At 41.5% G+C, this 23,935-nt stretch overlaps 3 long non-coding RNA genes across 5 annotated transcripts; 1 reads left to right on the plus strand and 2 right to left on the minus strand.

Moving 5' to 3' along the window:
* The first annotated feature begins 955 nt into the window (after nt 1-955).
* Nucleotides 956-3,057, plus strand: LOC117561049. Of its 3 annotated transcripts, none has more exons than XR_004571282.1 (4): nt 956-976; nt 1,850-2,033; nt 2,188-2,496; nt 2,609-3,057. It is a non-coding gene; the product is annotated as an uncharacterized LOC117561049 (long non-coding RNA). The 3 variants fall into 3 exon arrangements; XR_004571279.1 differs by lacking the exon at nt 956-976 and adding an exon at nt 1,053-1,445; XR_004571278.1 differs by lacking the exon at nt 956-976 and having other exon boundaries at nt 1,053-2,033.
* Nucleotides 3,058-22,102: 19,045 nt separating this feature from the next.
* On the minus strand, nt 22,103-23,187 carry LOC117559899. The gene is made up of 2 exons (XR_004571071.1): nt 23,001-23,187; nt 22,103-22,889 (listed from the first exon to the last, which is right to left on the minus strand). It is a non-coding gene; the product is annotated as an uncharacterized LOC117559899 (long non-coding RNA).
* Nucleotides 23,188-23,274: 87 nt separating this feature from the next.
* Nucleotides 23,275-23,935, minus strand: LOC117561275. The gene is made up of 3 exons (XR_004571327.1): nt 23,869-23,935; nt 23,593-23,719; nt 23,275-23,478 (listed from the first exon to the last, which is right to left on the minus strand). It is a non-coding gene; the product is annotated as an uncharacterized LOC117561275 (long non-coding RNA).

Consider the following 23,935-nt stretch of genomic DNA (forward strand, 5'->3'; position numbering starts at 1 on the left):
TGTGTGTGTACTTAGGATATTGATGTGAGTGTATGTGTTTAGCTTAGGATATATTGTGTTTTGGTGACGGCGTTGTACTTGTGCGAAACGTCTCACCAGTTCTGTCTTAAGTGTCCTGATTCGTGACTGTGATATTCTGTGGCCTTCGTTTTTGTGTACTGTTGTGTATAGACAGCTCAGAGCCTTTGAATAGCCTGCACGTTGTTTATATCACTCTATGTTGAGGTTAATATTAAAAAACAACCTCTTTACCAAGACCATCTGGTTATGTGTTGCTTCCCTTTTACCCCGAAACGAGCTGGGGACGTAACTTAACTATACTAGCTAGCTATGGCTTGATGTTGTTAAATGTATGTTACTAACTAGCAAGTTGTTAACTGGAGCTTCAATTTTGTAGGTCAACCATTCCCAGAGGTCTGGAGAAACACCATTTTAAAAACGTGGATTGTAGCTAAAGAAGATGGAGAGGTTGTTACAGCACACTGTAACTGTATGGCTGGGTAAGTCATAAAATAAATATCCCAACCCAAAGCATATTTGACACAACACTTAAGCTCAGACAAAATAATGCCTGCTATAATATTCATGTTATACCATTACTAGCTTTTACGATCAATCTAGTTATTCTAGTATGTCTCTGTCTATACAGTTTGTCAGAATCCTGCTCACATGTTGGAGCAGTTCTGTTTGCAATCAAAGCAGGTGTGAAGATGAGAGAGACTGCATCCTGCACCACTTAGAAGTGCAAGTGGCTAATGCCATCACATGTCAAAAAGGTATTCAGACCCGTGGTCAGTCAGCTGTTCATGCCGTCCTTGCCTGTCTCATTGTTACACTGCACCTACATGTATGTTCACATACATGTTGGTCTGTCTCTCACATGTGCAGATTCCTGCTGCTCCAGTTGCGATGATAGACTTTTCATCCGCAAAATCCAAAAAGCAAAAACTGGATGTTGCCATTGCTGGAAGGACAGGTGAGAAGCACACATTTCAGCGTCCCACAGTCCAGGGTTAAAAATTGGAGCGAGGATCAGAGAGGTATATGCAGTTTTTCAAGACTTTGAGCAGAAATTCCCCAAGAAGTGCTGCACTGATGTCCAGGGAACCATATTACAAAGAATTTGTCCCTAAATCTGTGAGCAAGCTACCTAAACCACTACCTCAGTATAGGACACCAGAGATGCTACAGCTATCCCCAACAGAGTTGCAGAATGCATGCCAGGACTTCAGACAGGAAGAGCTGACACAGCCACAGGTCCAGGCAGTAGAGGAGGAGACCAGAAACCAGAGCTTATCACCAATATGGTTTAGCCAAAGAGCAGGAAGGATCACAGCCTCAAGACTGAAGCAGGTTCTACAGACTAGTCTTGCACAGCCATCAAAGTCCTTGATCAAGTCCATATGCTACCCAGAGGCACACAAGTTCTCTTCAGCTGCAACAAGGTATTTATTAGGGATTAGGGAGCCAATCAGAATGGAGTATTCACCCAGACCATGGTATAATTAAGCAATAGCTCACGACAGGCCGTGGTATTTGTTCATTATATCACAGCTAAGGGGCGTGGTTCGGCCCGACGCGAAGCGTCTGGACCGCTGCGTAAAAAGGAGGGTTTCTGCCCCGTTACTTCTCCACTGCTTCCTTGTTCCAGTTTGCTTTTTAACGCAGCTGTATACAGTTTTTCTCAGACGCGGAGGGATACCGACTTGTTGTGAAAAGTAACTTGCAATTCTACCCGTGGTATACGCTGATTATATCACAGCTAAGAACCAATCAGATTGCTTGATTTGACTTGTCCGTTTTATAATGTACAATGTTCTATTTCTGTTCCTTGTTGTATACATTACAGGTATGGATGCAAATACGAGGCAACTGGCCGAAAGCAGTATGAAGGAGTACAAAGTCTGCACCACCAGGGTTTCAGCTGTAAAGACAGCGGGCTTTGGCTGAACCCTCAATGGCCATACATGGGAGCGTCGCCAGACAGAGGTGTCACGTGCACCTGCCATGGAACTGGTATCTGTGAGATAAAGGTAAGTTATTTGTTCAGCATTGTGCTACAGTAAAGCGGGTAAGTATAGGATTGTGACGTGATCCTGAGTCTGGGGATCCTCTCCCAATACATTTTGAGCTGCAGACACTTATTTACAGTACAATATATTGCTTTTCTTTTCACTGAACTTTTAGTGCCCACACAGCAAATAAGAGGAGGCCAATCTTCGCCTGTGTGCTGGAGAACAGGGCTTCTGTCTCGTCAACAATGGGGGCACTGTGAAGCTGGACAGGAGACATGCCTACTACCATCAAGTACAGGCTCAGCTCCACGTCGTTAACGTTGACTACTGCGACTTTGTTGTCTGGACTAAAAATGACCTCTTTGTAGAGAGAATTGTGCGTGATGTGGACCTGTGGGACAACATAATTCCCAGAGTTGAGAGTTTCTTCAGACTATGTGTTCTCCCTGAAGTGTTGGGACAGCAACTTACAAGGGGAAAGGTAAAAGTAATAAAGAGTTGGTGTGCTCATTTTTTTTCCACAAGAACATGATAGTGCATAACTATCAGGTGACTAAAAGCCTCCTCTCCCTGTCTGCTGTTCCATTTTTCAGTTTCAGTTGCAAGATGATCAGGAGGGAGAGAAGACGTGATTACCAGCACCTGTGGTCTGTCCTGGTCCCGGAAGTTGTGGTTCTCTCCTTGTTGCATTATTATTTGCACAGTGGCTGCTCTTTAACCTGCATTACAGCACCTTCATATTCACTGACCACACTCACTAGAGGAAGTAGGGCTGTGTGATATATTGCTATTGTAAAAAAGATGTTTACTGAAAAGATTAAATGATACTAAGAAGACTGAATAATACATAGTTTCTTATTTACATTTACAATAACCCTCAATGGCCATACATGGGAACGTCACCAGACCAATTGTCATCTCTAGAATATTGTTGAATGAATTAAGCCTGAATGTAGATGAAAGTTGTATATTGAGTAGGGCTACACAATTTACAACACACAAAAAGATGTTTACTGAAAAGATTAAATGATACTGAATAATACATGGTTTCTTATTTACAAGACTACAGCTCCATGACTTTACTCCAATGGGACGACAGACACTGACAGATTAGACAAGGCACAGCAAATAACCCCAATCTTGTCAATTAATGCTAGTGCCTCACCTGGTTTTGTTAGCATGTGCTCTATGGGCACAGCCCTGCTTTGCAGAATCTGATATTTTCTTCTGACTAATCCTATGACTCTTTCGACATGAATACGCACATTAGCTATTTTTCTTGTCTCTTCCACCTCGTATGCTGACGGCTGACTTTTCCCCCTGGTGAATGCAGGCATCTTTAGTGAAGCACAGTAAAATCCCACACTATCGCCAATATCGAACCCACGGTCTGCTAGGACAATATCTCCAGGTAACAGGTTTTTTAGGAGCCCACTCTGTATTGTGATCTGTTTATCACTAACTCTTCCTCCCCAGGCACAAGATATGTAAGTGACATAGCCTTGGGGAGCAACACCAATCAGAAATGTAACAGTATGGTGATGCTTGTAGTTGGACCATGTTTGTGCTCTAGCTAGTAAATTAGAGGGCCTCTCAATAAAAACTTCAAAACAGTCAACAATCACAGCAACTCTACATCCAAATGCCTGTCTGAATCCCATTGGCATTGTAGCTTGAAGTACATGTCGCTCTGGCCACTCAATTATAAATTCTGTACTCTCGTGAAGTATGTCAATTAACTTATGCCAAATTCTAGAAGCAGTGGAGAGAGATGTTGAACCTGAAAGCCAAATCTTTCAGAGGGAGATTTAGTCTCAGCCTCAGCAAAACTAAAATGAACTGTTCAAATTTGGAGAGCACAGACATAGGGCCACAGGTGATGTAGGGCTCGCACAGTTGAAAAACCTGAAGTAAAACTAAGAAGTTGGGGAGCCCGGTGTAAAACTTTGTCTTCTCTTCGTTGTTCTCAAAGGACTCCTGGTTGAACTTTGTGTCCAGTGCCTTTGTCCGAAGATCTCCCAGCTCTGTTGTGTTCTGTCTCAGAACATCCTCCATCCTCTCAATGTCCTCCATCGTTAAATCAGTCTGGCATCCTGCATCTGCATAAAATATAGCAGTAGCAAGCATAATTAGTTATTTAAAATAGTCAAATGTGAATGTGAATTGTTGTGAAGTTATCTTTTTGACAACCTTTTTACAGACATGCAAGTTATCTGTTCCAATTATTGCAGATTCTCAAGTTAGTACTCTATTTTCTAAACCTAATTCAAAGTTTGCATTGATTTTCTGACAATCACATTTGTAATATTTAATAATAATGCTGGTGGTTAATTTACCTTGTTGGTCATTTAATATCCCACTGGTGTCCTCTGGTTCTGGGCTCTCGGTTGTCTGCAGGAGATCCAACAAAGCCTCTGCACTAGAGATGTTAAGATTCACCGATTCGCATCGGTGCACCGGCATAAACGTTCAAGATGCGAGTGCACCGGTTGAAAGAGTGCACATCGGCTACAGTTTGGGTTGAACCGGGTTGAACTCGCGATGCATCGATTGCGTAGCGTCTTTGCATCGGTAAAAAACCGATTCATTCATATAAAATCCCCTCATCTTGTCAACGCTCAGCAGAGACGATCTTTGATATTTGCTTCGCCACTACGGAGGCCCTCAGTTATCAACACACACGGAAGTTGAGAAGAAAGAGAAACACAGCGCACCAAAAAATACCTACAAATCAAACGTTTTGGCAACACTTCGGATTGTTCAAGAAAGACGGTGTCAGTCCTTTATGCTATATAGTTGACCGCAGGTCATGGAGAGTAATAAGGTGTCCGTAGACCTTTGTATGAGGTATCTTTATTACTTAACAGGTCTACAGCCATGATACATAGATCCGTCCTAGATGCGGACTTGCATACACACAGTATCACTCCGCAGCCGCACCCCATCAGTAACGTCCTGATGGTATATGTGCGTGGCACTATATACTACAGACGGTCAACTTGAAAAATCGCTCGCAAATTGTTAACGATGCCGAGCCGCTTTAAAGTACACAAGTAGTACGAGGAACTTAGCGACGCACATAAAGAGGCGACATGGGGTCTGCGGCTGAAAAGAGAAACCTGAAAGTTAGACATATGAGTTAAATCACTCAGTGAGGTGTTCTGTCAGAGAGAGTGGTGTTTAGTGTACAGCAGCCTGTGACGGCCAATAACAGTTTACATGTCTTCCTCACTGTAAGCAGTTATGAAAGAGTTATTTGTATTATTTATTGTTCATATAGAACCCACTGCTTTCTGCTCACTGGTGAGTTAGCCTATGAATGAGTGTTAAGCACATCAGGCTGGCAGCTGTATGGGCATTGCACTATGGTAGCTGTTATTTTCACATTGTTAGTCATGAGCAATGCATCCTTACATTGTTGGATGTGGACTGTGAGGTGAATTGTACTCTGGAGAGCTTTTAAAGGTAAAAAAATAAACTGCATGATGGGATGTGCAGTACCAAATATGTAAAGCACTTTTTTGTTAATGTATGATTTGCTGCATATAAGGAATAAAACAAAAATCCTCTGTCGTACCATATTGAAGTATCATTATTTTTGCATCGTGTTGAATCGTATCGAATCGCATAATGTTGAATCAAATCGTATCGAACTGTATCGCAACAGGGGTGAATCGTATCGTATCGCATCGCCTGGTCTTTCAAATGTATTGTTAATGTATCGTATTGTGGCAACGTATCGAGATGCGCATCGCATCGGCCTCAGTGATGGAGATGCACATCCCTACTCTGCACATTCTGATTGTCTTTGTTGGTCTTCCTTGAGCTCCATCCTCTGCTCTCGTCGAAGAGATGCCTCTGATCTGGGCTTACTTGTTGTGTGGTAACCGAGGCTAACAGTGGGAGCCCAGTCTACCGACTCAACGTCACCCAAAGCGCTAGGGCACCCTAAAAAGTCCCAACAAAGTCCATATTAGACTACAGGTAACTTAAACATGATCAGTATTACTAGGTAAATAAGCATTTAACCACAACCCAATAATACATAAACAAAGCCACAAAAACCAAGTTAGCTAATACCTCATGGTAACAGCAGCTAGATCCTCTGTAGAAAATTACTTCCTGACCTCCAATGGAATTTCGCGCCAAAGGAACGCAGCGGTGTGACGTCAAGTGTAACCAAGCTATGGAGAGGCGAAGTCACGCCCATCTACTTCCGGACCATGGGACCCCGGAAGCGAAAAATGTACATTGAATTCAATGGAGAGAGAACACGTATCTTTTGATCCCGTTTGAATTGTGCCACGAACTACACATATGATGTTTGTCAATCTTAAACAATCATTTCCATGTCAAAAAAGTCACATTTTGTCGTAAAACTGCTGAAATATAAGACTATGAAAAATACGCTACTACAAAGACTACAAATCCCAAATCCCATTCTGGGTCGCGTAAGTGATGTCACAGGCATGCTCGGTGATTTATAATAAGACTCGTAATTAAAGCGAAGAAGAAGAAGATCTCATAACTGATTTATTCCCTCCAATAAATTATAGATCGCTAAAAATAAATTGACTTTTACAAGATGCCTGTGTGCTTTGTACCAGGTTGTAGTCATAAAAGTGATCATACCACTTGCTCCTTCTATCGATTCCCGTCTGATGAAAGGACCAGGAGTCGCTGGATCAGACATATCAGGTAATATCATAGGTAATATACATGTTGTGCATGGAACATAGTCAAGTTAGCTACCTAGCTAGTAGCGACGAGTAGCGAGCACGTTAGTTAGCATTACATTACTTAGCCTTGTCATTTTTAGTAGCCTTACCATGAAGTTATTATTTTATTACATGAAGTAAACCAAAATGTTAAACAGTAACCAAACATGATGGTAAGTATTTCGTGAAACTTTTGAAGAGTAGCCTACTGCGCCCTCCACCGGGTGCTAAGGAAGCAGTTCAGGGAGAGTCGAAGGCAGGCATGGAGCTTTGCATGACATTCTTCTGGACGTGTTTCATTGTGATGACAATCTGTTTGTTGGAAAGACAGTCGTTGTGTGCTTATTGAGAGAAAATTGTTAGAAGAGATAATTATTCAAAGTGTTGTTACTTTAAAGTGTTGTTACTGACCTTTTTCTCTTTTATTTTCTTTACCTCACCTGTAACTGCTGAGACGTTGAGGAACATGCACACTGACCTGCTCTGGCAACCTGATTTCCACTGTACGTAATAGTATTTGGTTATGGTATATTATTTATATACATCAAAGGCACAATGCACCCCCCAGAGACACACATGTATTGAGTGTGATATTTTGCATAGGTCATGTGAAATCATCTTTACATACTAGAAAACTGTAGGAGCGGCAACTTGTTTTGAAATTGAATTTTTAATATCCGATAATAAAGTTGATCTGTTTTCTTTATTCTTCTCTCTTCCCAGCTCCATCCATCACCATTCTCTGTTCCTGCAGGTCCTGCTTGCTAATCAATGCTCATATTTTTTTACACAATTACAAATAAAGTCATTGTATTGTATGACATGAAGTTGTGCTTCATTCGGAGTCAATAATAAATTCATTCTGCCTTCAACTGCGCAATGATTGTGGACTGCACCGACATCCATGTAGCTGCCCCCCAGTAAGATGAACCAAGCAAAGAGGGTCCCCATCATGCCCAAGGACATCCAGCTGTCCCGCCGCATCCGCGGAGAGAGGGCTTAGACTGACCTGAGACCAGCACACCCAAACACAACAGCTCTTTTAAGAGCCACATACATTTTCAAAGAGTTGCAATCCTACGTTATTATAATGATTAAACTGGTTCATGTATCACTTAGTTTACTGAACCGTGATGAATGAAAGTGAAATGAGTGAGGTAGTGGTTTACTGAAGTTACAAAGACATTAATATAACAGGTCAGTGTAAACACAAGCTTCTGTCAATTATGGATCATTCAAACTATTTATATAAAAATATGTAATAAAGTTCTAAAACAAGTATTCGGTATATTCCTTGATAGCTTTTGGAGAAGGTTGTTTTTAAGTTTACTAAAATCTATCGTTTCAACTGTTTCACTTTATAAAAAGGGAACAGGTGAGTAAAGCATCATTGAGTTTCTTATTCTGTCAGTAAATTATCCAAATGAATGTTTTTCATTATTTTAGTCAACCCTAAACAAATTGATTGTACCTTTTAATGATGACCTTACATGGTCGCCAAAGTTAAATTAACTTCAGAAAATCAAATCTGTTCTGAGAAAAAACTAATAAATGTTTAAAGATAGGAACTTGCCATCCCACTGAAAAACAGTCCGTAGAGATTTAAAGGCGTAGTTGTAGTTCAGTCCAACGTTTCATTTGGATTCATTTGACAACAGTCAACTATTTTCATAAAGAATATATATATTTTTCAAAGTCAACTTTATTGTCAATCTTACTCAGTTTGAGAGATCAAAAAGACGTTTAAATACAATTATACAATTTACAGATATGTATACAAATATATATATCCTATATACACCATCATGTATAATGATGGTGTATGATGTAGAAGGAAGTGTGGTAGATAACAAGTAAATATAGAGTTACATACAGATCCATGTTACAGCAAAAGATGGAATAACTAAGAAGCACGCAGTATAATAATAATTACATGCAACAATTAAATAACTGCTCAGCATCTCCACCACAATCCCAATCTGCTGTGTCCTGTTTTCCTCCCCTCTGCATAACACCCCATCACACATACGAAACACAACGCAGAGTCCGAGGGTGTTAAGAGTATGTTTATTGAAATGTCCTCCTCTCTACTGGCCAACACAGGGAGCATATGCTGGGTGTAGAATTGTTCCAGGAGGAGGAGATTTCCATGCCATGCAGGGTCTTTGGGGATGGGGATGATGATCGCCTCCTTCGTGGTCCACACAACAAAGTAGCAGAGACTCCGGTCTGTGATGTGCAGCTGCCCTTGGACCTGGTGCCAGTATGGGTGATTCTCCTTGAGAATATATGACCCACCCTCCTCAAGGAGACAGAAGGATGGTAACTGGACTGCCTCCGTGATGGTCATGTTCCTCTGGCTGTGTGGACACTTCACCTCCAGCAGGGCAGATGGCTGCACAAGTCCATCGGGTGATGCTCCCAGAACACCCGACTCACTCACAAAGAGACCAGACTCGATTCGAACACTGTCACTTGATAGGCCTCCACAAAAGCCTTCACCCCTTCGGCCTCGTTTACAACCCCCCAGTTGACAGTTGGCGATGTCTCTGGCCAGTGGGTTGTATGTCTCCTCTCGCTGATGGTAAAGTTGAGACACCGGCTGGACTACTTTGGAAGTGCCAGGCTTCCTCCACTGGCACTCAACATCTGTGGAGCTGATCTGCCACATGGCAAATATTGCCAATGCTGCAGCATGGCTGCATTTGTACATCTCCTGTGCACAATCACAGACAGCGCTCTGCATCGCGCCATCGTCTCCCATGCAGATCTGTAAAAATAAAGTAAGTACCATTTGTTAGCATGCTATAATAGATTGAATGAGCAATAATACAAGGATGGTCCGGATCTGGGGGTGGGAGGGTTTATTTTTCCATAGTTTTGTCCTCTTGTCTGTTGTTATTGTTTGTTTTTCTGTATTTTTTGTAATTTGTGTTGTATTGGTTGTGATTGTACATTGTATTTTTCTAAATGTGTATGAATACGTTTTTGAAAAACATTTGATCAACAATAAAAAAGGATTTGGTCAGGATCTAGACTCAGTGTGTAGTTTATTAATTAATCAATGCTCTCTACATTAGGAAAACACATACCGGTGTACCAGAGGGAGTCACACACAGCTGTGACTAGATAACCAAAATCCTTGAATCGACACACAGCAAATAAACTCAAATGACACAACGAGAAAAAGGAGATCACACATACAGTATAGTCGATATAAAACTGGCCGCTTCAATCTGAAGAGCAACTAAAACAAAACACGGGAGTGTACCTTGTTCTTGTGAACACTAATGTTATCCACAGCATACACAGAGACCACGAAGTTCTTAAGGAGAAAACTAGTTGCTAAAACAAAACACGTTAGTGTACCTTGTTAGCTAATGTTAGCTTGCTGACATTAACGTTACACATTGCACTCATATTACTCACCGAAACCTTGTAAAGCCGGTCCCGCATGCTGGCTCTTACAGAACCGACTAACTCCCCTTTCATATAGGTACAGCTCTCAACGTGCCCAGACTTGTAGTGATTTTCACCTCGTAAAATACTTTTATTCTCATTCTGAAAGAATGTGGTGAAATGTGCTAACGTGACGGCCATCTTTATGTTGGTGACGCGTATTGTGCGAGACGAGAGACCTGTAGTTCACTGAGCGGTTTCACACGAAAAAATGTGTAACTTCACAGTTTTACGACACATTTTTATTTTTTTGACTTGCAAAATGTTCTTTTAAATTGACAAACATCATATGTGTCATTCGTGGCACAATTCAAACGGGATCAAAAGATAACCTTTCTCTCTCCATTGACTTCAATGTATAATTGTCCGCTTCCGGGGTCCCATGGAGGCTTTCGGAAGGGGAGGGACTTCGCCTCTCTATAGAAGAGTTACGACAACGGAAGTCCAAAAACGGTTATCGTCACGTGGTTCATGTAGAAGAGGATCGTTCCCCGGAAGTTCATGGCGGGCAATGTGAATGCATTGATAACAGGAGATAGAACTACGATTTGTGGTAATTATTAGTGAATAAAGGTTTTGATTTGCAATATTTATACAACAAATCGATATGTGTATGTATTTACATCAATATGTTTTAAAAAATAAAATAGAATTTGCTAATATTAAGTGATAATATTAGGATTAGTGTGAACAACTAGTTTACTTAGGCTAACAGTGCCTTGGTTAAAGAGCCTGTTGCTGTTTATTTATAGCTTTGAATTCTTTAAAACCAATATTATCTTCTTAAACTTGTATGGTAGTCAGGAGCATCACTTTCTAATGTTTATTGATATATTTAGAGGATGGGGATCTAAAGTAATGCTTTAAAATTCAGATTAGATTCATTTCTACCATTTTCTTAAATTCATGGTAGTTTCAGTAATCCCATGGTAATTGAGGACACAAGTTATCTAAATGACTAATTTTCATCTTTATGGCTTTCAGAAAGGACAGGAGACCGACAGGTGACTATCAAAGGACTAGCAGCAGCAGCAGCATGATGATGATGATGATGATGTTAAATGTGTTGTTTTAGGAACATCCATTGCAAATACATGGAATTCAATAAACATTGAATAGCATATCATGCAGTTTGTCTGTGCCTTTTCCTCTGTGTTGTCCTGGTTTGCTGTGCTGCCTCCTAGTCGCCACCTTGGTTTGCTGTGCTGCCTGGGGATGCTCAAATCGCTCTGAGAAAGGAGTACAAATGTACGGCTTCCCCACTGACACAGAGCGGAGGAAAAAATGGCTGGCTCAAGTCAGCAGGAGCAATTTCGCGACCAACAGCAACAAAATATGTGATGTAATTATATACAAACACTGCATTTGCACTTTTTCACAAAACGAAACCACACCATTGGGAAAGCTTAATGTTTTGTTTAATACAAAACAACAGGGAAAGGCTTGAAAAACACTGAGAGTTGAGACTCAGGGTGCAGGGTGAGGGTCTCAGTGCAGGTATTCAGGCTTCATTGAATCCCCCTCTGGTTCTTGTGCTGAAAGAGGGAGTAACAGACAGGAGAAAGGGTTATACACACATATATAGCACACCTATTGGATGGGAAATTGCCTTGGGGAGATAAGGTGTGGTCTTTGTTCCCAACTGAAGTTATGGAACTTTATTATTTGTGAGTTTAACAAAGTATGACAAATGGCATCAGTAACATATGTGATATGAATTTCTATAAAGTTGTCTCACATTCTTGGTCATATTGTATATACAGTATGTAATGAGTGTAACATGTCCAGTAAGTATAAAGTGTTTCCTAATACTGTGTATTCAACCACTATGGAATATGTATGTGGGCAGACAAAACTGAGTTGTTCTGTGTGTGAAGTAACCTCAAGTCACTCCGCAGGCACATTTTGATGCAGACCAGTTTGTCAAGACAAAAAAGGGCAAGACTAGGCTGAGAGCAGAGGCTATACCCACCATCTTCGTGCATCGCCCTGTGGTCAAAAAGAGAAGGGCCCCTGCACCACGATTCACCCCGGGACCTGTATCTACAACGCCCATAGCTCATGATCACAGCTATAGTGTGAAAGGTGACACAGGTATAATAAGTATGAACTCTTAGTAACAAAAGTAATATTTCTTATTTTTAAGTGGTATAATATTTTAAATGTTCGAACATTTACAGTGCCATGTCTTCTACTTACATTAGTCTCAAAGATTGAGGGAAGAAGGGATGAGGAGACTGAGAGAAAGGAAAGTGAGGGTGAAGAAAGAGAGGACATGGCTAGTGAGGAGAGACAGGGAGGGCGGACACCACCCACTCAGCCAGCAGCCAGTCAGCATACGAGGGAACCACCAACCAGTCAAACAGATCTATTAAAACAATTAAAGAGAAAATTAAAGAGCCAAGAAGGAATCACCAAAAAGCAAAAGCTGCACTAAGAAAAATCAGGAAGGAAAATGCAGCTCCCAAGACAACAATGAAAATTAGGGACAAGAAATATAAGAAAACATTGCTCTTCCACCTGCCAGCACCCAGCTAACATCACTGCCCCTCCACCCGTAACATCACTGCCCCTCCACCTGCCAACATCACTGCCCTCCACCTGCCAGCACCCAGCCAGAGGAGCGCAAACAACAAAACCAAGCAAGGTGTCCCGTCATGTACCTGGAAGTTCGGGTTGGCCAAATGGAGTAAGAGAGGGACTTGAATAACCTTGGTGGCTCTCTACTCATGTTGTTACAGTTGTCTTGGTTCCAGCTCTCAAGTAGTTTTTTTTGCCATTTCCACATCTTTAGAAAATATGAAATAAAAAATTGAAGTGAAATCAACCTCTTCTCTGGAGAACAAACTTTGATTTCTCTGTCTTGTGAGTTTTCAGTCTTGCAGTTTTGCTCCTCCACCTGTAACATCACTGCCCCTCCACCTGCCATACAGTAGGTTACTAACAAGATTACTTATATAATACAGTGATATAATACATGTTTAGTATGCTTACTTATATAAAACACTAGTATTAAACTTACCTTGTGTTTTCACTCTCACTTAAGTCCCTCTCCCTTTGCCATCAATCCAAAATCAGCTGAGCTGCAACATTATACAGACAGGTAATAATCAACATAATCACAAGGACACAATATGGCTCTGCTAAAAACACTCACTCTTACACGCACCAAAGTTATATTTATCTAATAATTAACTCCCTCCACCCCCGCATACAATCCCGTTTAGAAGCCCCTCTTCTCTAATTCAACAACGTTGGACCAAATGACATTAAGAGAACGGAATTTACAATTAAAAGGCTGTTCAACGTGTGTTGCTAACTTGTTCGGTATCCTAGCTTAATCTGTTATCTGTAAACGTTCCCTAAATCTACTAATTTAGGGATAATCCACTGACATCCTTTAATACACATGTTAGTTTGAATCAGATGTACTGATAATATCCGCAATATAAATCTTTAAACTTCTTCTTACCTTTAAAAGTCCGTCACGAACGGTCTATTATGCTGCAACTCTACAGCTCTGCTAGCCTTGGCGCTAACTTCCGGGGAACGATTGAGAAGCTCCATGATCCGCCATTGCTGTAAAAAAGTGGTCCATTGGAGTGAACGGAGATGTCGTAACTCTTCTATTATATGGCTCTGGGAGTGTCGTAACTCTAGTATCTAGTAACTAGTATCTCTAGGGCTCTGATGCTGGCTATTGTGTTTCGCAAAATGTTCTATGGGACGTCTCTACTGAACGTTTTCGTTTTTCCCACAATTAGAAGTTGCCAGTATTAAACACATTGGTGCTATCAAATGTAAAACATATAATTAATAAATGGGTGAAAATCGCTTGTGTCCATAATGCGCAGCATTAATATATAACCACATGACAGCTCATTGTTACTTTGTAATTCTACTCCACTACAATTCAGAGGTTAACCTGGTATTTTTACTCCACTACACTTATTTGAGTTACTTTGCAGATTCTGATTAATGATGTGAAATATAAACAACCCTTAAATCAGACTTTAGTTACACCTGAGTAAAATTCAAGTAAGGTGATTGTCAAGTGCCAACAATCAGGAGAGATATTTGATAGTTGGTGCTTGAGAAGACTAAACATTTACCTGCAATTGACATGAAAGGAAACAAGTAATAAAGTATATTCATTACTCATTATTCTCTACTAATAGTTAATTAAAGACTGTATATTATGGCTATTTTGCACATCCCTTTCAAGATTTCAAGATTTTCAAAGGTGTATTGACATATTATATACACAACTACGGTGTAGTTATGCATTGAATGAAAAACTTGGGTCACAGGTTCCTCAACAGTGCATTACAAGACATCTATCAATATGTGTGTACCTCCACCATTAAACTGTCATATTCTGCACATTTCCTATTCTATCTACATACATAAGATTATAATTCATATGTATAATATCAGTTAAAATAAGTGCTTCAACATAGTTAACATTCCAGGATAGCAATATATTAGACGTCAAGTACTTTGTCAGGCTTAATATTTATCTGTAGATAGATACCCCCAAAGTTTTTTTCTTATTTAAAAGAAGACCTTAATCTAAAGTAGTATTTAATGTTTAAATAAAGGTTAATTCGTTTTTCTGTTTTGCACCTCCTCCTATTAATATCTTTGTACATCCTGCACTAAACTGTTTTATTGTAGAGATCAATTATAGTATCTTCTTGATTTTTTATATTCTATATTTCTATCACAGACCTTCTACTTTCCCCTTATGAAAGTATGTACTCTTAATATTTTTTTAATCAAATATAACACATAAAAACAATAATTCAATAACGTGCTTTAACCACTAGGCGGTGCACACAAGGTACACACAGCCATAATAACTTTGTATTATTAGTGTAGGACACTTATGTATGTACAACCTCTGAAGATGTGTAGTTTTATTCATGCTTTCACATAATTTTAGAGCATATTGCTATACTATTTCAGACTCAGTATTTACATTCTTACATTCAAAGAAAATCAGTAATATCTTTAAAAACTACAAGTCCTTTTATATCAGCTGTGTACCGTTATGGTGTAAATATAACCTATCTATGAATTAGATCAAATGTAAAAGTCAGCCGAATTAGTGTTGATACTGCAAAGAGACGTAGTGTGTGAAGAGAAATTGAAGATGTTGTTTAATTGTTGATATATTTATGATCCACGTCAAGTATTCAGTTTCGGCGGCATTTCTTCAGTTTTTCCAAAGGTCTTCTCATCAGGGCTCTATAAATAAAGAACTACGGCAGATCTGTAATATGTAATGCAGCCGAACCGTGTATTACAATGCCGTTATGTGATGATGTTAAGTGTAAGTATTAATATGTCTGCATGTAACTGCACTATAACTGTTCCACAGTAAGAGGGCGCTATAGGCGTAAGGAGGCGCAGCTATTGTAGCTAACGTCAGGTATCAGATATAAGGGATTGTTCCCTCCCCTTCTATCTCTCTCTCTCTAGCTCTCATGGAGAGCAGGTCAAGTGGTGCAATGCACATATGAAAATAAACCACACCAGTTAAGGCTAAAGAAGACCTCGTCGTCATGACCAGTTTATTGCTATACATGTGACTTTGTCAACAGGTTATGGGCCCAGATCACGGAAGAGCGAAATAACGATAGCTAGTTAGCTGAAAAGTTTAGGCTAGTTTAGCGGCGGGAAAACTGCGGGACGCTAAAGCTAAGCTAACGGGCAGCTAAGCTAAGCTAAGCTACAATTAAAAGATGGCGACCAGAGGCAGAAGCAAGTGGCCCACGTTTGACGGAAGGGCAGAAGAATACGAGCTCTGGGAAGAGCGGATGTTGTGCTGTATGCACGGAGTGGGGCTGAAAAAGACCATTTTGACGGGCCTCACGGGAGAAATAACGGAGGCCGCGCGAGCCCTGGATACTAAGCTGAACGCCGACGCATACTGCGAACTAGCACCACTCCTCGACAACACAAGCTTGGGGCTGATATTCCGGGACACAAAGGACAAAGGCCGAGAGAGTCTAAAAGTGTTAAGAGAACACTACATCGGCAGAGGTAGGCCCCGGATTCTATCCCTGTATATAACATTGACCGCGCTGAAGAAAGCTAACACAGAGACTGTGACTGAATACGTCATCAGGGCGGAACAGATCATCACGGCGCTCAAAAGTGCAGGAGACGCACCGAGCGATGGACTAATGATGGCGATGGTTATGAGGGGACTACCGGAGATGTATAAACCGTTCACACTGTTGGTGACGCACGGTTCAGCGGACTTGTCGCTGGGGGAGTTCAAGGCCAAGTTGCGGAACTTCGAGGCCTCAGAAGACTCAGACCCGGTCGCCGAGGAGGCGGGAGAAAGGGTAATGAAGGCCCGGGCAGCGCCAAAGAAAAAGACCGGACCCTCGACGGAGATGGCGTGTTGGCGATGTGGAGAAAAGGGTCACCGAAAGGATAATTGCACAAAAACTGTTTGGTGTAGTTTCTGTAAAACTTCGGGACACGCAGACAGAGTGTGTAGAAAGAAGCGCGAACAGAGCGCTCGGTACGCGCGCGTGCAAGATGGCGGCTGTGGACAAGATGGCGGCAGCGGTGGAAGTGAGGCGAGTCGAGACGACACCCGGAGAGCAGCGGGAAGAGAGGACTTCACCTTCGGGGCGCAGACAGCATACGCCAGCCGGTCGCAGCAGCAGCAGGCTCAAAGGAAGGGACTGATCGTGGACACAGGTGCGTCGTCCCACATTATCAACGACAGGAACCGATTCAAGAACTTTGACAGCACCTTCGAGCCGGAGAGACACAGCATGGAACTGGCAGACGGGAAGCGCACTTTCGGGTTGGCGCACGAGAGAGGAGATGAGGTCTCTGGAGGACAATCATACTTTTACTCTAACAAAGTTACCCGAGGGTAGACAGACAGTGGGAGGCAAGTGGGTGTACTCAATCAAGGAGGGTATTGAAGGGCACGACAGATACAAGGCCAGGTTTGTAGCTAAAGGCTACAGTCAGAGGGAAGGAATAGACTACGGTGAGACATTCTCCCCTACAGCTAATCTGACCAGTGTACGGGTAGTTATGCAGAAGGCAGCCGAAGAGGACTTGATTTTACACCAGATGGATGTGAAGACAGCCTACCTGCACGCACCCATTGATAGGGACATATATATGGAACAACCTGAAGGTTACGAGAAGAAAGGAGAGAAGATAGTGTGCAAGCTAGAAAAATCCATTTACGGCCTGAAACAGTCTGGGCGAAATTGGAACGAGATGCTTCATGCATGTCTAATTGAAGACCACTTCATACAGAACCCAGTAGACCCCTGTGTTTACACAAAGGAGTCAAAAGAGTCAGGAAAAGTGATAATTGTGATTTGGGTGGATGATTTGATCATCGCAGCAGACAACACTAGAAACCTAGAGCAGGTGAAAGGTATGCTCTCCACCAGATTCAAGATGAAGGACCTGGGCAGGTTAAAACATTTTCTAGGCATGGACTTCGAACAGTCTGCCAGTTGTGTAAAAATATCCCAGAAGAGATATGTGGAAAAGATCCTGAATCGTTTTGACATGCAGGAGTGTAGAACTAGGGAAACACCATGTGATCAAAAGCTAGACTACAATGAGGATGCACAAAAATTGACGGATGTAAAAATGTATAGAGAAGCTGTGGCAGCCTCATTTATTTGACAACATGTACTCGCCCTGACCTATGTTTTGTCGTGAGTAAGTTATCACAGCATTTTGCTGATCTCACAGAAGAGCACTGGATTACAGCAAAACATGTTTTCCGTTATCTTAAAGGTACAGCAGATAAACAGCTTTGTTACAGGAAGAGCAGCGAGGGCTTAGGGCTTCAAGCCTATAGTGACGCAGATTGGGCGGCAGACGCCACAGACAGGAGAAGTACCACAGGGTATTGTGTGAGTATGGGTACAGACAGCTCACTGGTTTCATGGAAAACAAAGAAACAGCCCACAGTGGCACTATCAACTTGTGAAGCCGAATATATGGCTCTAGCCTTGACAATACAGGAATGTATTTATCTGGAACAACTGCTCGAAGGAATGGATACCTATGTATATAAGAAAACTGTTGTTTATGAAGACAACCAGGGAACCATTGCACTTGCCAGAAACCCTGTGTGCCGACAGAGATGTAAACATGTGGATATAAAATATCACTTCATTAGATCTGTCATCAGAGAAGAAAAGATGACACTGGTTTACTGTCCCACATATGACATGGTTGCAGATGCTATGACCAAGCCTGTCTCCAAACTGAAATTGAAAAAATTTGCAGGGGTCATGTTCGGTGTGTAAAATATTGCCTATAGCTTGGTTTCACGTGACGTCACACCGTTGCGTTCCTTTGGCGCGAAATTCCATTGGAGGTCAGGAAGTAATTTTCTACAGAGGATCTAGCTGCTGTTACCATTGTGAAAATGCCGGTGTGTTGTGTAGTTTACGGTTGTTCCAATCGATCCGGCCGAGAGAAAAACAAGAGGTTTTACCGAGTGCCGAAGGTTGTCGTCCATAAAGCTGAGCAATTTAAGAAGCTAACCGAAGAACGCCGGAAAAAATGGCTTTCAAACCTACATCTGCGGTCGGGAGGAGCAGAGTCGTCTAATGCACGGGTCTGCAGCGACCACTTCATCAGAGGTATTAGCCAGGGTTGCCAACTCTCACGCATCTGGCGTGTGACACACGCTTTCAATCTCACGCTCTCACGCTGCCCAAACTATTCTCACGCCAAAAACAAGAATACCGAAGACTAGAAACGGTTTTGAAAACGTTTGTCACGTAGTGATCGTCTTCTTAATAGAACATCTTTGATAATGTCTTCTGGCCAATCAGAATCACGATAACGGCGTGGTGTTGTTGCAGGAAGTCCCGACGGAGAATACTTTTGCTGTAGTAAATCTCTATACATCGATACAACATTACGTGTTGATAGAAATCAACACGTAATGAAATAAGACCCCACGGTTTGATGATTGATAGGTGTGTGGGCTGTCTTTCATTTTGACACACAGAACAATGGGGGCTATCCACCCTTATCCACAATGTAAAGTAATTGACACAGCCTCTTCCCTCTTCTCTCTGTGAGGAGCAGCAGGTTCAGCTTTCAGAACAAAGTAACGAAAAACTAAAATGGCATTCATTTTTTTAAATATGTCGTGTAGTAATAGATTTATTTATTTTTCTTCTCAAGAGAGTACCAGAATGTGTATTTTATGTTAGTATTTCAAAAAATCTCCTCGGGGACAATCCCCCCAGACCCCCCTGCAGGGGTTGGGTTTTCAGCATGTCAACTCTTTCACCTGTGGGGAAATTGCAGGATTGGCTCCAGGTCGCTCTTTTTATTTACTATAAGACAAATGTGCCTTTTTATTTCATACAGTTCAATTTGGATTGAGACAGGGAAATAATCTAAACCTCACGCGTGGCGTTTCACTGTCAAGGGGAGCGTGTATGTAATTACATTGCAAATACTGACTTGAGCCCCACCACTGTATGGGTTAGCCCTACCATGGAAAACCCAACAAAAATACTACCGACCCGTATTGCGCATGCGCAAATCTAAGATCCAGTAGAAATAATAAAAAGCAAAAGTCTGCTGCTTATTGTTCTACTATAGGCCAAAATAGAGTCAAAGAGAGTATGAGAGTGAGAGTGTGTTAATTAATATATTTGGCAGTTTGGAGTAAGTCTGTAGATTTGTGTGTGTGTGTGTGTTTCATGTATAGACCTCTCACGATAATTAATTTAGTTGGATACATTTTCCCGGAAATTATTGCGATAAACGATAATATTGTCAGCACCGTTGTATGACCATTTTAGACCACTGACATAATGATAATATATAACAGTAATTCAAGTACATCCTTTCAAACTGCTAGTCACATCCTCATGTAAATGGCAATTTATCGAGTTAATTTTTATTTATCGTACGATAAGTCAATTAATTACTTATCGCGACAGGCCTATGCACACAATAAAACAGTGGAAACAAACATGTGTTTGACTTTCATTACTGAATGAAACTGTGTGCCCTTTATAGTCTGTGTCCAATATTGTGTATTTGTATATATTGTATATATATCCTATATATATGCTAAGGTCCCGCTGCTGACACGATAGCAGTGATTTTGTGCGCATATGTGTAATCAAACCCATGATACCAAAATCTCACTCCAGCCAGGTACCCAAAGTTGGCAACCCTGTATTAGCTAACTTGGTTTTTGTGGCTTTGTTTAGGTATTATTGGGTTGTGGTTAAATGCGTATTTACTTAGTAATACTGATCATGTTTAAGTTACCTGTAGTCTAATATGGACTTTGTTGGGACTTTTTAGGGTGCCCTAGCGCTTTGGGTGACGTTGAGTCGGTAGACTGGGCTCCCACTGTTAGCCTCGGTTACCACACAACAAATAAGCCCAGATCAGAGGCATCTCTTCGACGAGAGCAGAGGATGGAGCTCAAGGAAGACCAACAAAGACAATCAGAATGTGCAGAGGCTTTGTTGGATCTCCTGCAGACAACCGAGAGCCCAGAAACGACGCAGCCCCCGCCTGACAGCCCACAACCAGAGGACACCAGTGGGATATTAAATGACCAACAAGGTAAATTAACCACCAGCATTATTATTAAATATTACAAATGTGATTGTCAGAAAATCAATGCAAACTTTGAATTAGGTTTAGAAAATAGAGTACTAATTTGAGAATCTGCAATAATTGGAACAGAGAACTTGCATGTCTGTAAAAAGGTTGTCAAAAAGATAACTTCACAAAAATTCACATTCATATTTGACTATTTTAAATAACTAATTATGCTTGCTACTGCTATATTGTATGCAGATGCAGGATGCCAGACTGATTTAACGATGGAGGACATCGAGAGGATGGAGGATGTTCTGAGACAGAACACAACAGAGCTGGGAGATCTTCGGACAAAGGCACTGGACACAAAGTTCAACCAGGAGTCCTTTGAGAACAACAAAGAGAAAACAAAGTTTTACACCGGGCTCCCCAACTTCTTAGTTTTACTTCAGGTTTTTCAACTGTGCGAGCCCAACATCACCTGTGGCCCTATGTCTGTGCTCTCCAAATTTGAACAGTTCATTTTAGTTTTGCTGAGGCTGAGACTAAATCTCCCTCTGAAAGATTTGGCTTTCAGGTTCAACATCTCTCTCTCCACTGCTTCTAGAATTTGGCATAAGTTAATTGACATACTTCACGAGAGTACAGAATTTATAATTGAGTGGCCAGAGCGACATGTACTTCAAGCTACAATGCCAATGGGATTCAGACAGGCATTTGGATGTAGAGTTGCTGTGATTGTTGACTGTTTTGAAGTTTTTATTGAGAGGCCCTCTAATTTACTAGCTAGAGCACAAACATGGTCCAACTACAAGCATCACCATACTGTTAAATTTCTGATTGGTGTTGCTCCCCAAGGCTATGTTACCTACATATCTTGTGCCTGGGGAGGAAGAGTTAGTGATAAACAGATCACAATACAGAGTGGGCTCCTAAAAAACCTGTTACCTGGAGATATTGTCCTAGCAGACCGTGGGTTCGATATTGCCGATAGTGTGGGATTTTACTGTGCTTCACTAAAGATGCCTGCATTCACCAGGGGGAAAAGTCAGCTGTCAGCATACGAGGTGGAAGAGACAAGAAAAATAGCTAATGTGCGTATTCATGTCGAAAGAGTCATAGGATTAGTCAGAAGAAAATATCAGATTCTGCAAAGCAGGGCTGTGCCCATAGAGCACATGCTAACAAAACCAGGTGAGGCACTAGCATTAATTGACAAGATTGGGGTTATTTGCTGTGCCTTGTCTAATCTGTCAGTGTCTGTCGTCCCATTGGAGTAAAGTCATGGAGCTGTAGTCTTGTAAATAAGAAACCATGTATTATTCAGTATCATTTAATCTTTTCAGTAAACATCTTTTTGTGTTCAAACATCTTGTGTTCAAGTCTTTTCAGTAAACATCTTTTTGTGTTGAAAATTGTGTAGCCCTACTCAATATACAACTTTCATCTACATTCAGGCTTAATTCATTCAACAATATTCTAGAGATGACAATTGGTCTGGTGACGCTCCCATGTATGGCCATTGAGGGTTATTGTAAATGTAAATAAGAAACCATGTATTATTCAGTCTTAGTATCATTTAATCTTTTCAGTAAACATCTTTTTTACAATAGCAATATATCACACAGCCCTACTTCCTCTAGTGAGTGTGGTCAGTGAATATGAAGGTGCTGTAATGCAGGTTAAAGAGCTGCCACTGTGCAAATGTTACGTTCCCTTGTAAATATAGGGGTACAAAGGGAAGTAGCGACACACAACATAACCGGCCGAGAGAAAAAGGAGAGGAAACTGATCTCTGACGCCATAAAGTGGTCTTTTAATTAACACAACGAAAAAGGGCTCACCAGCCAACTTGTCAAACAAAGCTTAAGATAAGGGGAGAGCGACTGCAACCTTCCTCATGTCCTATATGGAGGCGCTGATTGGAGATTGGGAGCACCTGGGGAGATCAGAGGGAGAGAGAAAAAGACACCCAAACACCAGCACCCACTACGGCACGTAATAATAATGCAACAAGGAGAGAACCACAACTTCCGGGACCAGGACAGACCACAGGTGCTGGTAATCACGCCTTCTCTCCCTCCTGATCATCTTGCAACTGAAACTGAAAAATGGAACAGCAGACAGGGAGAGGAGGCTTTTAGTCACCTGATAGTTATGCACTAACATGTTCTTGTGGAAAAAAATGAGCACACCAACTCTTTATGACTTTTACCTTTCCCCTTGTAAGTTGCTGTCCCAACACTTCAGGGAGAACACATAGTCTGAAGAAACTCTCAACTCTGGGAATGCTGTTGTCCCACAGGTCCACATCACGCACAATTCTCTCTACAAAGAGGTCATTTTTAGTCCAGACAACAAAGTCGCAGTAGTCAACATCAACGAGGTGGAGCTGAGCCTGTATTTGATAGTAGTAGGCATGTCTCCTGTCCACAGTGCCCCCATCGTTGACGAGACAGAAGCCCTGTTCTCCAGCACACAGGCGAAGATTGGCCTCCTCTTGGGGAATTTCTGCTCAAAGTCTTGAAAAACTGCATATACCTCTCTGATCCTCGCTCCAATTTTGAACCCTGGACTGTGGGACGCTGAAATGTGTGCTTCTCACCTGTCCTTCCAGCAATGGCATCATCCAGTTTTTGCTTTTTGGATTTTGCGGATGAAAAGTCTATCATCGCAACTGGAGCAGCAGGAATCTGCACATGTGAGAGACAGACCAACATGTATGTGAACATACATGTAGGTGCAGTGTAACAATGAGACAGGCAAGGACGGCATGAACAGCTGACTGACCACTGGGGTCTGAATACCTTTTTGACATGTGATGGCATTAGCCACTTGCACTTCTCAGTGGTGCAGGATGCAGTCTCTCTCATCTTCACACCTGCTTCGATTGCAAACAGAACTGCTCCAACATGTGAGCAGGATTCTGACAAACTGTATAGACAGAGACATACTAGAATAACTAGATTGATCGTAAAAGCTAGTAATGGTATAACATGAATATTATAGCAGGCATTATTTTGTCTGAGCTTAAGTGTTGTGTCAAATATGCTTTGGGTTGGGATATTTATTTTATGACTTACCCAGCCATACAGTTACAGTGTGCTGTAACAACCTCTCCATCTTCTTTAGCTACAATCCACGTTTTTA

Source organism: Gymnodraco acuticeps, unplaced genomic scaffold (assembly GCF_902827175.1).
Source record: "Gymnodraco acuticeps unplaced genomic scaffold, fGymAcu1.1, whole genome shotgun sequence".
NCBI classification, from domain to species: Eukaryota; Metazoa; Chordata; class Actinopteri; order Perciformes; family Bathydraconidae; genus Gymnodraco; species Gymnodraco acuticeps.